Below are 11,941 nucleotides of genomic sequence, written 5' to 3'. Positions count from 1 at the left end.
GGTACAGTAAGTCAACTTAGTAAAATGATAATTTCATGTACATTGGGCAACACAAACAAAATAAAAGTATCGGTCATGACATTAATCGACAATGGTTAAATGGGCAGAACAATCAATAGAATAGAAAACTAAAACTATATTGACGTTTCTCTCAAGTGAATTGAATTGAATAATAACTATAGTTTGTCATTCATATGACATGTTATATCATTGAAGTCTTAGTTATATACGCCGGTCAACAGAAATTATATCATCTTTACCATATTTCATTTTATCTACACGATATTAGTGAAGGTTACATTCTTTGGTTGTATACTAAATCAGCGTAAATATAAATATATATAAAAAGTTTAAGAGTTGATAAGAAATATTTTGTTTGTTTACCAGTTATCATTCTTTGTACAGTTTTTCCATTTTTAAATTCTAAACAGCTCTTAGTTTGTATACTAGCTTTTGAAAAAAAAATATCTTATATATAAACGATAACTCTATGACATAAGGCGTTTTTATATATTAACTATTGCCACAGTATTAAAAATGATATTTTCATTTGTTAACAGAACATTGCAAGATGATCATTGATTGTCGTTTGCTTATCGTCCAGTTGCAAATATTACATTGATATTTAGAGATACAATTTTATTTCATTTTTAAACGATTTTGCTAACTTCAAGCTTTCTTTATCATTTTTTTTAATTTGATGACAAGTCTTATATAACCATGACAACATAGACTGTTTCATTGAAAAGTTATAAAATTAAAGATACTATGTTTTCATTTCTGTAGCTGTTTCGGATACACTGAAGTTGTACATCTCGGCAGCCTAGTGAACAGTCTTCGTTTAAAAGCTTGACTTCAAATATTTCAGTTGATAAACACATAAACAGCAGTAATGTCCTTATTCTAGATTTAGACATTTCAACTTCTAAAGGGAAACTCCATACTAAAATTTACGACAAAACAGAAGAGTTTTCATCCCCTATTGTTAATTTTCCTTTTTTATGCGACTGTATGTTCCTTTGTCTCGATCAACTCGTTCGTTGTGCCTGGTTGTGTGTGTAGTTATGTCATAGATTTAAAATTTTAACGAAGGCAACCAATGCATCACTAGTAACTATTAATTCTGGGATTTCGTTACTATAAATTACTTAAAACCTTTTCTAAATTATACAAAAAACAACGTATTTTGCATCCTAAATTTACGCTTATAAAGGCGCAGATCGGATCCGTGTACACTCATTCAAACTTTAAATAATTATAACAATAACAGGAACAACACGACCGTGGTGCCACATATCTAGCAGGATCTGCTTAACATTCCGGAGCACATGAGATCAACCCAGGCTAGATTTTGTTGGGGTTCGTATTGCTCGTATTGCTTAATCTTTAGTTTTCTATGTTGTGTCTTCTGTACTATTAATTGTCTGTTTGTCTTTTTATTTTTTGAGCCATGGCGTTGTCAGTTTATTATCAATCTATAAGTTTTACTGTCCCTCTGTTATCTTTCGTCCCTCTGAAGATCACCCCTAGTTTTTGTAGGGGTTCGTGTTGTTTATTCTTTGGTTTTCTATGTTGTGTCACGTGTACTATTGTTTGTCTGTTTGTCTTTTTCATTTTAATCCATAGTTAGAATGGCTTATTTTTTCTATTACTATTGTTCATTATTTTGTCGTTTTGTTTTTAATAGTTATCTATGTTGTAGTTATTTTTAGTTCGGCCCATGATGTCTATTGTACATCTCTTGGTAAACAGGTACCACGGTGGGTATGGTTGTCCTGCGAGAGAACGTACTGTGCTGGTGATTCGGTCCTGACGGGTGCTGGTGATCAATGTAAAAATGTAAACAAAGACGAAAATGATGATTTTTGACGTTTTCACTCATAAAAAAATGGAAGAAAACAGTTGAGAGTTTTCAATTTCGTTTCTTAGGGGTTCATATATAAACCATTAAAAAAATGGCCCTCTAAACTGTTTCAGTAAGCGTAACACAAAAATGCTCATTTTCAGAAAATCTCGCACTGAAAAAATAAAACAAAAATGCTTTCTATACCGCAATCCACACGACAGAACAATTTTGTGAAAAAAACATTGCAATTTATTAAAATTTAGCATTTTCTCAATTTATTCATGTCCTGATACTGTGCTGGTGGGTCCTGTCATTGTGCTGGTGGGTCCTGATACGGTGCTGGTGATTTTGGATAAGAAGTTGGTCATATTTGAAACAAATGTTACAAAATCAATAAAATAAGCCAGATAGTTGTTGCCAACAGGATCTATGACTCCTATTTAGCTCTTGTGCATCCATTTGGCTGTTTAATAAAAATTATGTGTTTTCAAATGATCTGAACTTGTATTACATAATAACATAAAAGGGCAACATCTTTCGTCAAATATCAGATAACAATATATAGTATGTAAAATAAGGTAAAAATTCCACAATACTATATAATTCATTTTATGTGTCAATTTGTTCGAAAAAAAGTCGAAAAGTAGATACTTTTTTTAATGTCATGATTATACGTCGCTATCTAGATCTATGCTTAGCATTTATTTCAGATGACATGGACTCCTCACCCTGATGACCCTGCTGCCTTTCATAACTTTATCCGTATACATATATTAATAGATAAACAAAAGGCTGCATGCAACACGTATTTTTGTATTTAAAATGATTCGTTGTAACGAGAATATTTGTGGTGAATGGAAACTGTGAGGGTCACAATCTTAAATTGCTTATAAACGTTGCTGGAACCAGTTTCGTTATCTGATCTAAATTTTCTGAAATGTGCAAGGTAAATAGACATTTTTATTTTTTTTACCGTCGGTAATAAACCATTGTGTTGATCCAATGCTAAACATAACAAAAATCTCTGTACAAAGGTCTGTGAATTTTCTTCAAAAATAGTGATTTTATTTTCACTAAATTCTCTTTTTCTACTAAATACAACAATGAACTATAAATAATAATGCTTTGCAAGAAGTTTCCCCTTGATATATGTACAAAATTATATCTCTATTATTCATTGTCTGTGCTGTTTGTATACTATTGCAGTTTGCACATTTCGGAATTGACAGGCCACATGAGGGGTCATAAACCGTACACGAAAAGATAAAATATTGATATATCATTTTAAGTACTTAATTTGCATCTTTGAACCCCCACCCGGCTTGATTTTTTAGGAGCCTGGGGTGTTATCGTTGATTGCTAAAGTCCTGAAAACGGATAGATGGAAACAAAAATGTTTGATATATTCAGTTTAGATTCAGATTTTTTTAAATATAAATTAAGGCTACATTTTTCATATAATAATTCTATGAATTCACAATATAAAAAAATGCAGAAAAAAAATAAATGAAGTGAAATATCTTAGTAAGGAGTCATTACTACAGAAATGGTGTGTTTGACAAACAAAACTAAAAAGCTTAGTGATATTACCAATATTAAAATAAAAGTGTATTTTAGTTGGGTATTTTTTCCATTTACTCATTTTCAATTATAATCAAGGCACATTTTATTTTTATTCATGAAAAATATTTATATATTGAAAAGAAGGACACATTGTTCACTTCCTCCCCCGTAATTCTTTATCAAAAATATTTATTTTGAAATGAAAAAAGCTAAGAAATCTTAATTTTATTAGTGTTCTCTAGGTTATCTCGTCTACATTCTCTGACATATTCTAGCCTGCCCTTTCATAAAATAGTGATTTTTTTTAGTGTTCTATCGAACTTTCGAAAAAAAAACCACCTAATAACCGTTTAGACAAAAAAAAATGTGTTGGAAAAATCTTACAGCAAGTGATTCTTAATAGCTATAGGATACATTTTTCTTTTACAATACAACTTTTAAATCTTACGGGAAACTATTCCAAGCTTTCACTGTAACCTCGCTCTAACTTATCCCCATCCCTCCTCCCCCCAAAAAAACCATCAAACAAACAAACCCGCAATACTATTGTCATTCTTATAGTCAGCACTCAATTGTTCACAAACAAATGTGTTTTAAGCTGCCAAAGACGTGATTCAAACGCTCAGAAAGTCCTATATTTTTGCTCTCCATTTTTATGCAAAACCTTTTACATTTTTATTTTATGGGTTATTGTTGAAGGTCGTACGATGACGTATGGTTGTTAACAAATACTTCCTTTGGTTTCTTATGGAAATTTGTCCATTGACAACAAACATACCACATCATAAGTATTGTATAAATTACAACGTATTTTTTTGATCTTGCAAAATGATCGTAATCCCGAAAATCGTAAACATATTTTCTTATCTTAAAAGGGGGCAAGAAGGGTTCCATTAACAGGCCAATAAATAAAATTACAGTTAGTTAAAAAAAAATTAAAAATAGGGGTATTTTTTCTCTCATAATAACAGTAAACAGATTCACAACAATGTCAATTTCAAGAAAGCAGACAACAGCTAATTAGTCAATAACAGTACAGCATCAATGATCTTGAATATATGCCACTTTTAACTAAAATATAAAAGAACCAGGACATAGGAGCACAGAACCAGGAGCGTTTTTCTTGTCACCAGCACAGCGTCAGGACAATTCCGTTTAACGAACTTGCACGACTTTTGCAATATAATATTGTTGTAATATACTTTGCATGGTACTAATGACACATCAGAGAAAAATTAAGCAACAAAACAGTCGTTTTATTGCCGTTCTGGGGGTGATCTCAGGTGCTCCGGAAGGGTTAGCAGATCCTGCTCCACATGTGGCACCCGTCGTGTTGCTCATATTATTACAATTCCTGTCACATTCATTAAAGGGAAGGGGATTGTAGTAACGACATAAGGAACATATCCAATAGTCATCAAAGGTACCAGGATTATAATTTAGTACGCCAAACGCGCATTTCGTCTACATAAGACTCATCAGTGACGCTCATATCAACATATTTATAAAGCCAAACAAGAAGTACAAAGTTGAAGAGCATTGAGGATCCAAAATTCCAAAAAGTTGTGCCAAATACGGTTGAGGTAAACTATGCCTGGGATAACAAAATCATTAATTTTTCGAAACATTCAAAGTTTTGTAAACAGTTAATTTCGAAAAATGACCACATTATTGATATTCATGTCAGTACCGAAGTGTTGACTACTGGGCTGGTGATACCCTCGGGGATGACACGTCCACCAGCAGTGGCATCGACCCAGTGGTGTACATAGTTACCAAAGGTACCAGGATTATAATTTAGTACGGCAGACGCGCGTTTCGTCTACATAAGATTCATCAGTGACGCTCATATCAAAATATTTATAAACCCAAACAAGTACAAAGTTGAAGAGCATTGAGGATCCAAAATTCCAAAAAGTTGTGCCAAATACGGCTTAAGTAAACTATGTCAATATCATCTGTGAAACGGTTACTAATATTCCATAACAAATCAACCAACTCGTGATGGCGTCTGTAAAATTTACAAAAGGATGATTTCAACATCACCATTTCGAACTCTTGGTTTGATAGCTTCCCTGTGAGCAGCAACCTTCTATCAATGATAGAAAATATAAACACGGGAATATCGTATCAATTGGGAGGTATATACCCCGTATTCAGGTGATGCTGCAATGTTGCTACTTAGCAATGGAAAGTTGAAATCATCCCTTTGGTCGTAAAGCTTTATTTTCAACCGACCCTCATTGTCCATTTCTAGATGTAATTAAGATATGAGGCCGACTTAACTGCTTCTGTTGTATTCTTTATCTCTAGTTCGATGGGATAGATGCATAGTAAAAGTTAAAGGATATTGCTAACTTCTTATCTTTCTTCCTAAGAAGTTCCGGTATTAAGTCAGCCTCATAATAATACAGAAACAAATCGGCAAGAAGAGGGGTACAATGTGTTCCCATTGGAATGCCGACAGTCTGTTGAAAAACACGCCCACCGAACGTAACAAATATGTTTTCAATCAAGAAATCAAGCATCTTGATAATATAAAAAAGAAGATGTGGTATGATTGCCAATGAGACAACTATCCACAAAAAACAAAATGACAGAGCCATTAACAACTATAGGTCACCGTTCGGCCTTCAACAATGAGCAAAGCCCATATATACCGCATATTCAGCTATAAAAGGCCCCGATAAGACAATGTAAAACAATACAAACGAGAAAACTAACGGCCTTATTTATGTAAAAAAATATATGTCAGTTCTAGAGAATTTTTACAAAATCACAAGTATTTCTCGTTTTTTATATAGATTCATGTATTTGTTTCTGATGTTATATTTGTTATTCTCATAGGACTTTGTCTAATGCTTAGTACGTTTCTGTGTGTGTTGCATTTTAATGTTTTGTCGTTGTTCTCCTCTTATATATATTTAATGTGTTTCCCTCAGTTTTTTTTGTTACCCCGATTTATTTTTTGTCCATGGATTTATGAGTTTTAAACAGCGGTATACTACTATTGCTTTTATTAAGACCGTTGGTTTTCCTATCTATTTTTTGGGGTACTTTATAGTTTGCTGTCCGTTGTGAACCAAAGCTCCGTATTGAAAGCTGTACATTGACCTATAATGGTTTACTTTTCAAATTGTTATTAGGATTGAAAGTTGTCTCATTAGCATCCATATCACAGAACGTTTTCTTACATCTACATGAACAAGAAATGTCCTTGTTACCTTGGAATGATTGTGACAAGACAACTCAGTACGGCATTCAACAATGAGAAAAACAAATACATAATACACAGCTATAAAGGACATTGAACATTTTCAAACAGAAAGAACAACAATATGTACATAAAACATAGAAAAACTGATAAACATTCAATACTTTTTATTACGTTTATCAGTTAAGTGCAAACGCCACTTTTTAAATGGATTATGTTGCCCGAATTATCACCGAGAAGAGCTTACAACATTACACCATGTGCTGTGTTACAATCATAAATAAAGCCGACGATGAAATGCATTTATGATTCAAACGACTTAATCCATTTTAAAAAGTGGCGCAGCATTGTAAATATAACGGAATTTGATAAGACTGTCATCAAAGTGAGAGGTTTAGGACTTTAAAACCAGGTTTAATCCACCATTTTCTACATTTGAAAATGCCTGTACCAAGTCAGGAATATGACAGTTGTTGTCCATTTGTTTTTGATGTGTCTTGTCATTTGTTTTTGCCATGTGATAATGGACCTTCCGATTGGATTTTCCTCTGAGTTCAGTATTTTTGTGATTTTAATTTGTTCTTTCTTACATCTATGTCTTATAAAGATATTATTTTGCCTTGTCATCTTGTATTTCTTTGTTTTAGTTAGTTTTGCTCAATTGGCGATTTTCTGATAGCGCGTTGCCATGAATGCAAGAGGATAGTTAAATCAAAGATTTGAAAATGGGTATTTACTGCTTCTTCGTTGAGCAAGCAACCTTTGAGATATATATTAAAAACTACTCGGTTCGGATTCAGCATACTGAAATAGAATAAAATGATTTCCCTTCATTCATAGGACAACTAACTCGATGATGATGACACCCAGTGCCAAATAGTACAGGATACTAGACCGACACAGTTTGTTAAAGTATGTTTTATTTTTTACAATATATCTAAATTCTTTAAATCATAAATATTTCCACAGATGTAATCCTGTATTGGTTATTTTTTTTTATCAAATAGATTCGTTAGATTTTACATCTACGTCATTCGGTCTCTAATTGTAAGGGGATATTGCCAATCACGCCACATCTGATTATTTTTATAACTCTTGAAATCGTTTACATTTGTTTTTGTAGTATTAAACATACAAACAGACTAAACAACATTACTTTAGACTATATAATACTTAATTAAAACGTTATTGCTTATTGACAATCTTTATATTGAAACATTATACTATGTACTATGTTAAATAATGGCTCTCTATCAAATCATTTATTATTTGTTTATCGCCCTTTCTGATAAGATAACTAAATATCAATCCATCAACATCTTCCATTAGTATCCGACATTTAACTTTCTACTGTGCCTCGCAAATTCATAGAAGTAATTTGCAACTGACAGTTTATGTTTTGATAACGGGTTGCAATGCTTATATATGTTTTTTTCTTCCCTTTTTGATGAATCATGAAATTATATTGTCCCATCATCTATAGAAATTTCGATGAGAGGTGGTGTTTTGATTTTAGGAACGTGATATTTGTGCAATTCTGTATTAATTTATTTGTTTAGTACTTCCATTTTTTTACATTTTGGAAAATGAAGGATCTTTCCTTGTCACGTTTTGTAATCTCCAAGCAAGCATACACATTTATTAACTGGGTAGTTTTTAACAACAATGATGACTGGCTAGTAAGCCCTCGCACTATCAGCTCGGTAATCGAAGGTGTTTGATGACCAATTTAATATTGTGTTGTCAATTTACTAACTACCTGACATTTTGGTTTTGCTGGATACATTTGGTTACTGACTATTGTTGTTTGGTTCGACGTCTTCTTCCTTCACAACGACCGCTTTCAGGGCTAGGTTGATCAGATAGGCAGGCCGCTAACCATGTTGCTGTTTTGCTGGTAGATAATCCTGGACTCAGTGATGGAAGCCTGGTCAGGAACACCTAATCAATCATAGATTGTTATTAGGCTTATGTTAGTAACCATGAATGAAAACTGTTCCATTACCGAATATCTCAGGTACAGCCGGTCTTCGGACAATATAACATTCTCTCATCTTCATAGGTATTGTACTGAACGGCGTTGAGTAAGTTTAATGTAACCATACTTAGTTTACATTGATCCATACCTCCAGCGTAACATCTTGCATCTAGCAGATAACGGGGCTGATCCACCACGTCCAGGCTCCCAGCTATAATATGGACTGAGACGTGACTTTGATGACACATTCATGTTTAGCTTTAATGTGTTATATAATTACTAATTTATTAAAAATAAGTCATCCATGAAAATTCAAAAGTTGCAGATATAAATTCCATTTTCGATTTTTCACCATAGTTTACATTCTGTGTACACAGCTACTTTTGCATACTGGTATAGGTACTATTTCTGTACTAAAAAAAAAATCAGTAATGGAAATTTACCTTTAACATTTAGTACTATTTCTTTTCTTCAAAACTGTTGTAATATTTAGGTATGTGTATTTTACAGTAGTTGATTGTACTAAATGTTTTGGTACAGAAAAATAATACAATATTCCATGTTTGAAAATCATAACTTTAAGAGATTTGAAATAGTAGAACCTATATGATGTCTCTACATGTACGACATGGATTTCGCGCATTCAAAGCATCGCTTTTTTTCAATTATAAAAATTAAAATAACGACAACGAAAAACGAACTCAACGGAATTTCAAAACAAAAAAGTCCTTTATCAAATGGCAAATTCAAACGCTTAAAGACTGTCACCCAATGGAAAACGTGCTGGACTGTTCCAAAACTCGTTAGGCATTTGATGTAGTTGCTTCATTTTTTTCTTCAGAGGAAGGCTTTTAGAAATGAGCGTTTATATATTAAAGCTTTAGAAGATAATTATCACTTCAAAGATATATGACAAATGTCAAATGCATTCATATTCTCATTCAATCAATATAAAACAATCTGAATTTTATTTCGAATGACAAAGTGATATCCTTAGAAGGATAATAACCTCAGGAATTATACTAAGTATTAAAGGCATTGCATCATTAATTTTGATTCAAATATGCCTTAGAATATAAACTTCTTTCAAGTTGTGTATAATCCGTTGGATGTTGTCAATATGTTCAAAGACATGTGATACATTAATTGATAAGCATGTTAACTTGTACATTGCAATTTATCTTTCAAAAACATTTCTGCACTTCAATTTCCGATTAAGCACTTTCGGGAACCAATCCAATTTATTTCCTTAATTAAATGTACCAATAACGATTAATGCAGAAATCAATATGTAAATTGCAGTGAATTTCTACTTTGATTGTAATATAATCCACCTTTACTAACCTGTTTAAAGCAAGTTCTTAGATTAATTCCTATTCAAAGACGTTCTATATTCAAGATGATTCTTTTTAAAGAAAATTAGTCATAACCAGGTTCAACCCACCTTTTTTGTTTTTGTTTTTTTCTATTAAAATGTCCTGTACCAAATTAGAACACTAGCCATTGTTATATTAAAGTTCGTTTCTGTGAGTGTTACATTTAAATGTTGTGTCGTAGTTCTCTTATAATTGATGTGTTTTCCTCAGTTTTAGTTTATAATCCGGATTTGTTTTTTTCTCAATCGATATATGAATTTCGAACAGCGGTATACTAGTGTTGCCTTTATTTATAAGTTATGAGTCACATAAATATTATTTCACGGATTATTTTGCATTGTATCATTTCACAACACCAGTATCGGCTCAAGGGGTTCAACATGATATTATACACGTATGCAAGATGACACCAGGAGTTCTCTTTAAAATACAATAGAAAAGCTGTATTCTCCCCAAAAACGACCTGTAAGGCAATTAATTTGATACCCAACATTTAATTAAAAAAAACATAAATATTTGGGATGTATGTAATTAGTATAACAGCCGAGCGGCACAGAGTACCAGCTTTACATGTGATCAAGTTGCATATTATTTGTTCAACATCTATAAAACAAAATATAAAGTAGTTGGTGATATTTACAAGTTGAAGTTTACAATACTGGATTATGAAAGATAAGTGTCAGATGCCCAAAGAAAAGTTCCGCTTTCAATTTCATGACAATGCACCATTCCTCATTTAAGACACCATAGTTTTTCTTTGATCATATCTAGCTAGGGGATTGATCTTCAGTTCTTTGTTTTCGGTGTTGTGCTTTTTCACACGAATTCTGTTTTTATAATGTGTTAGGCATATATTACTTTAGCTGTATTTGGCATCACTTTTAGAAATTTTGGATCCCAATACTCTTCAACTTTGAACTTTACTTGGCTTTTTAAAACTTTTTTGGATTCGAGCGTCACTGATGAGTCTTTTGTAGACGAAACGCGCGTCTGGTGTATTTAATATTTAGTCCTGTTATCTATGATGAGTTTATTTACTAACAAAGAATCCAGTGTTTTTATGGGCTTCATCCTTCTGCATAACGTTTTGAAGTATGACGAATAGGAACAGTTTTTGGACTCACTTTTCTGTTTGTTTTGACAATACTTCGGGCACTTTGTGAAATTACATGGGTCAGAAAAAATAAAAACTATAGTTGCGTGAATTATCCCATTTATGTATTCCACAAAATAATAAAATAGTTTTGCATTACCTGTTTTCAACAAAGTTAATGGCACATTATCAAGAACTAGAGAAATAACCGTGTCTTATAAAAAAACCGTAAGGAAATAGCAGTCTCTAGAGTTGTCAACAATATTTCTACTGACATTTTAAACAAATAGATTACCTCATCTCAGATCACAAAAGATATGAAACAGCAAGGTCGTTATTTGAGTACATGTTATCCATAGACAATGTAATATCTAACCACGTTTCTTATTTTCCAACTATTGAACTATAATAATGCATAAAACGACACTATAAATAACATTTGGTTTACTGAATGACACATCTAACCAAAAAAGTTTCAAAACAACAACAATGCAAATATATAATATTTCAATTTCGTTGGAAATTAGTATGACATTCATATACATCAGGACGAGAATCAATTCAACAATGGTAATAAATATTGTTAAATTTTAATTGAATCTGTCTAATGAAAGAATCACTTGTTTTGTTGAAGGATAATATTGTTTTCTCAGTCTTTGTTATACTGAATTTATGAGATGTAATATGGATAAGGACAAGACAATGACTATTCAATTATATGTTGTTTTTTTCCATTAAGATTTATCGTTAAAAACTACTTGTGGCTATGTAATACCGAAGGACGTCGACAGCAACAACCAAAGGATTGATAGAATAACACAATGTAAGTGAAGGGATGTAAAATGAAAGTAGCACTTAATAAATCTAGTAC

Source organism: Mytilus trossulus, chromosome 4, assembly GCF_036588685.1.
Source record: "Mytilus trossulus isolate FHL-02 chromosome 4, PNRI_Mtr1.1.1.hap1, whole genome shotgun sequence".
Taxonomy (NCBI): domain Eukaryota; kingdom Metazoa; phylum Mollusca; class Bivalvia; order Mytilida; family Mytilidae; genus Mytilus; species Mytilus trossulus.
Note: the sequence above shows the minus strand (reverse complement) of the source record.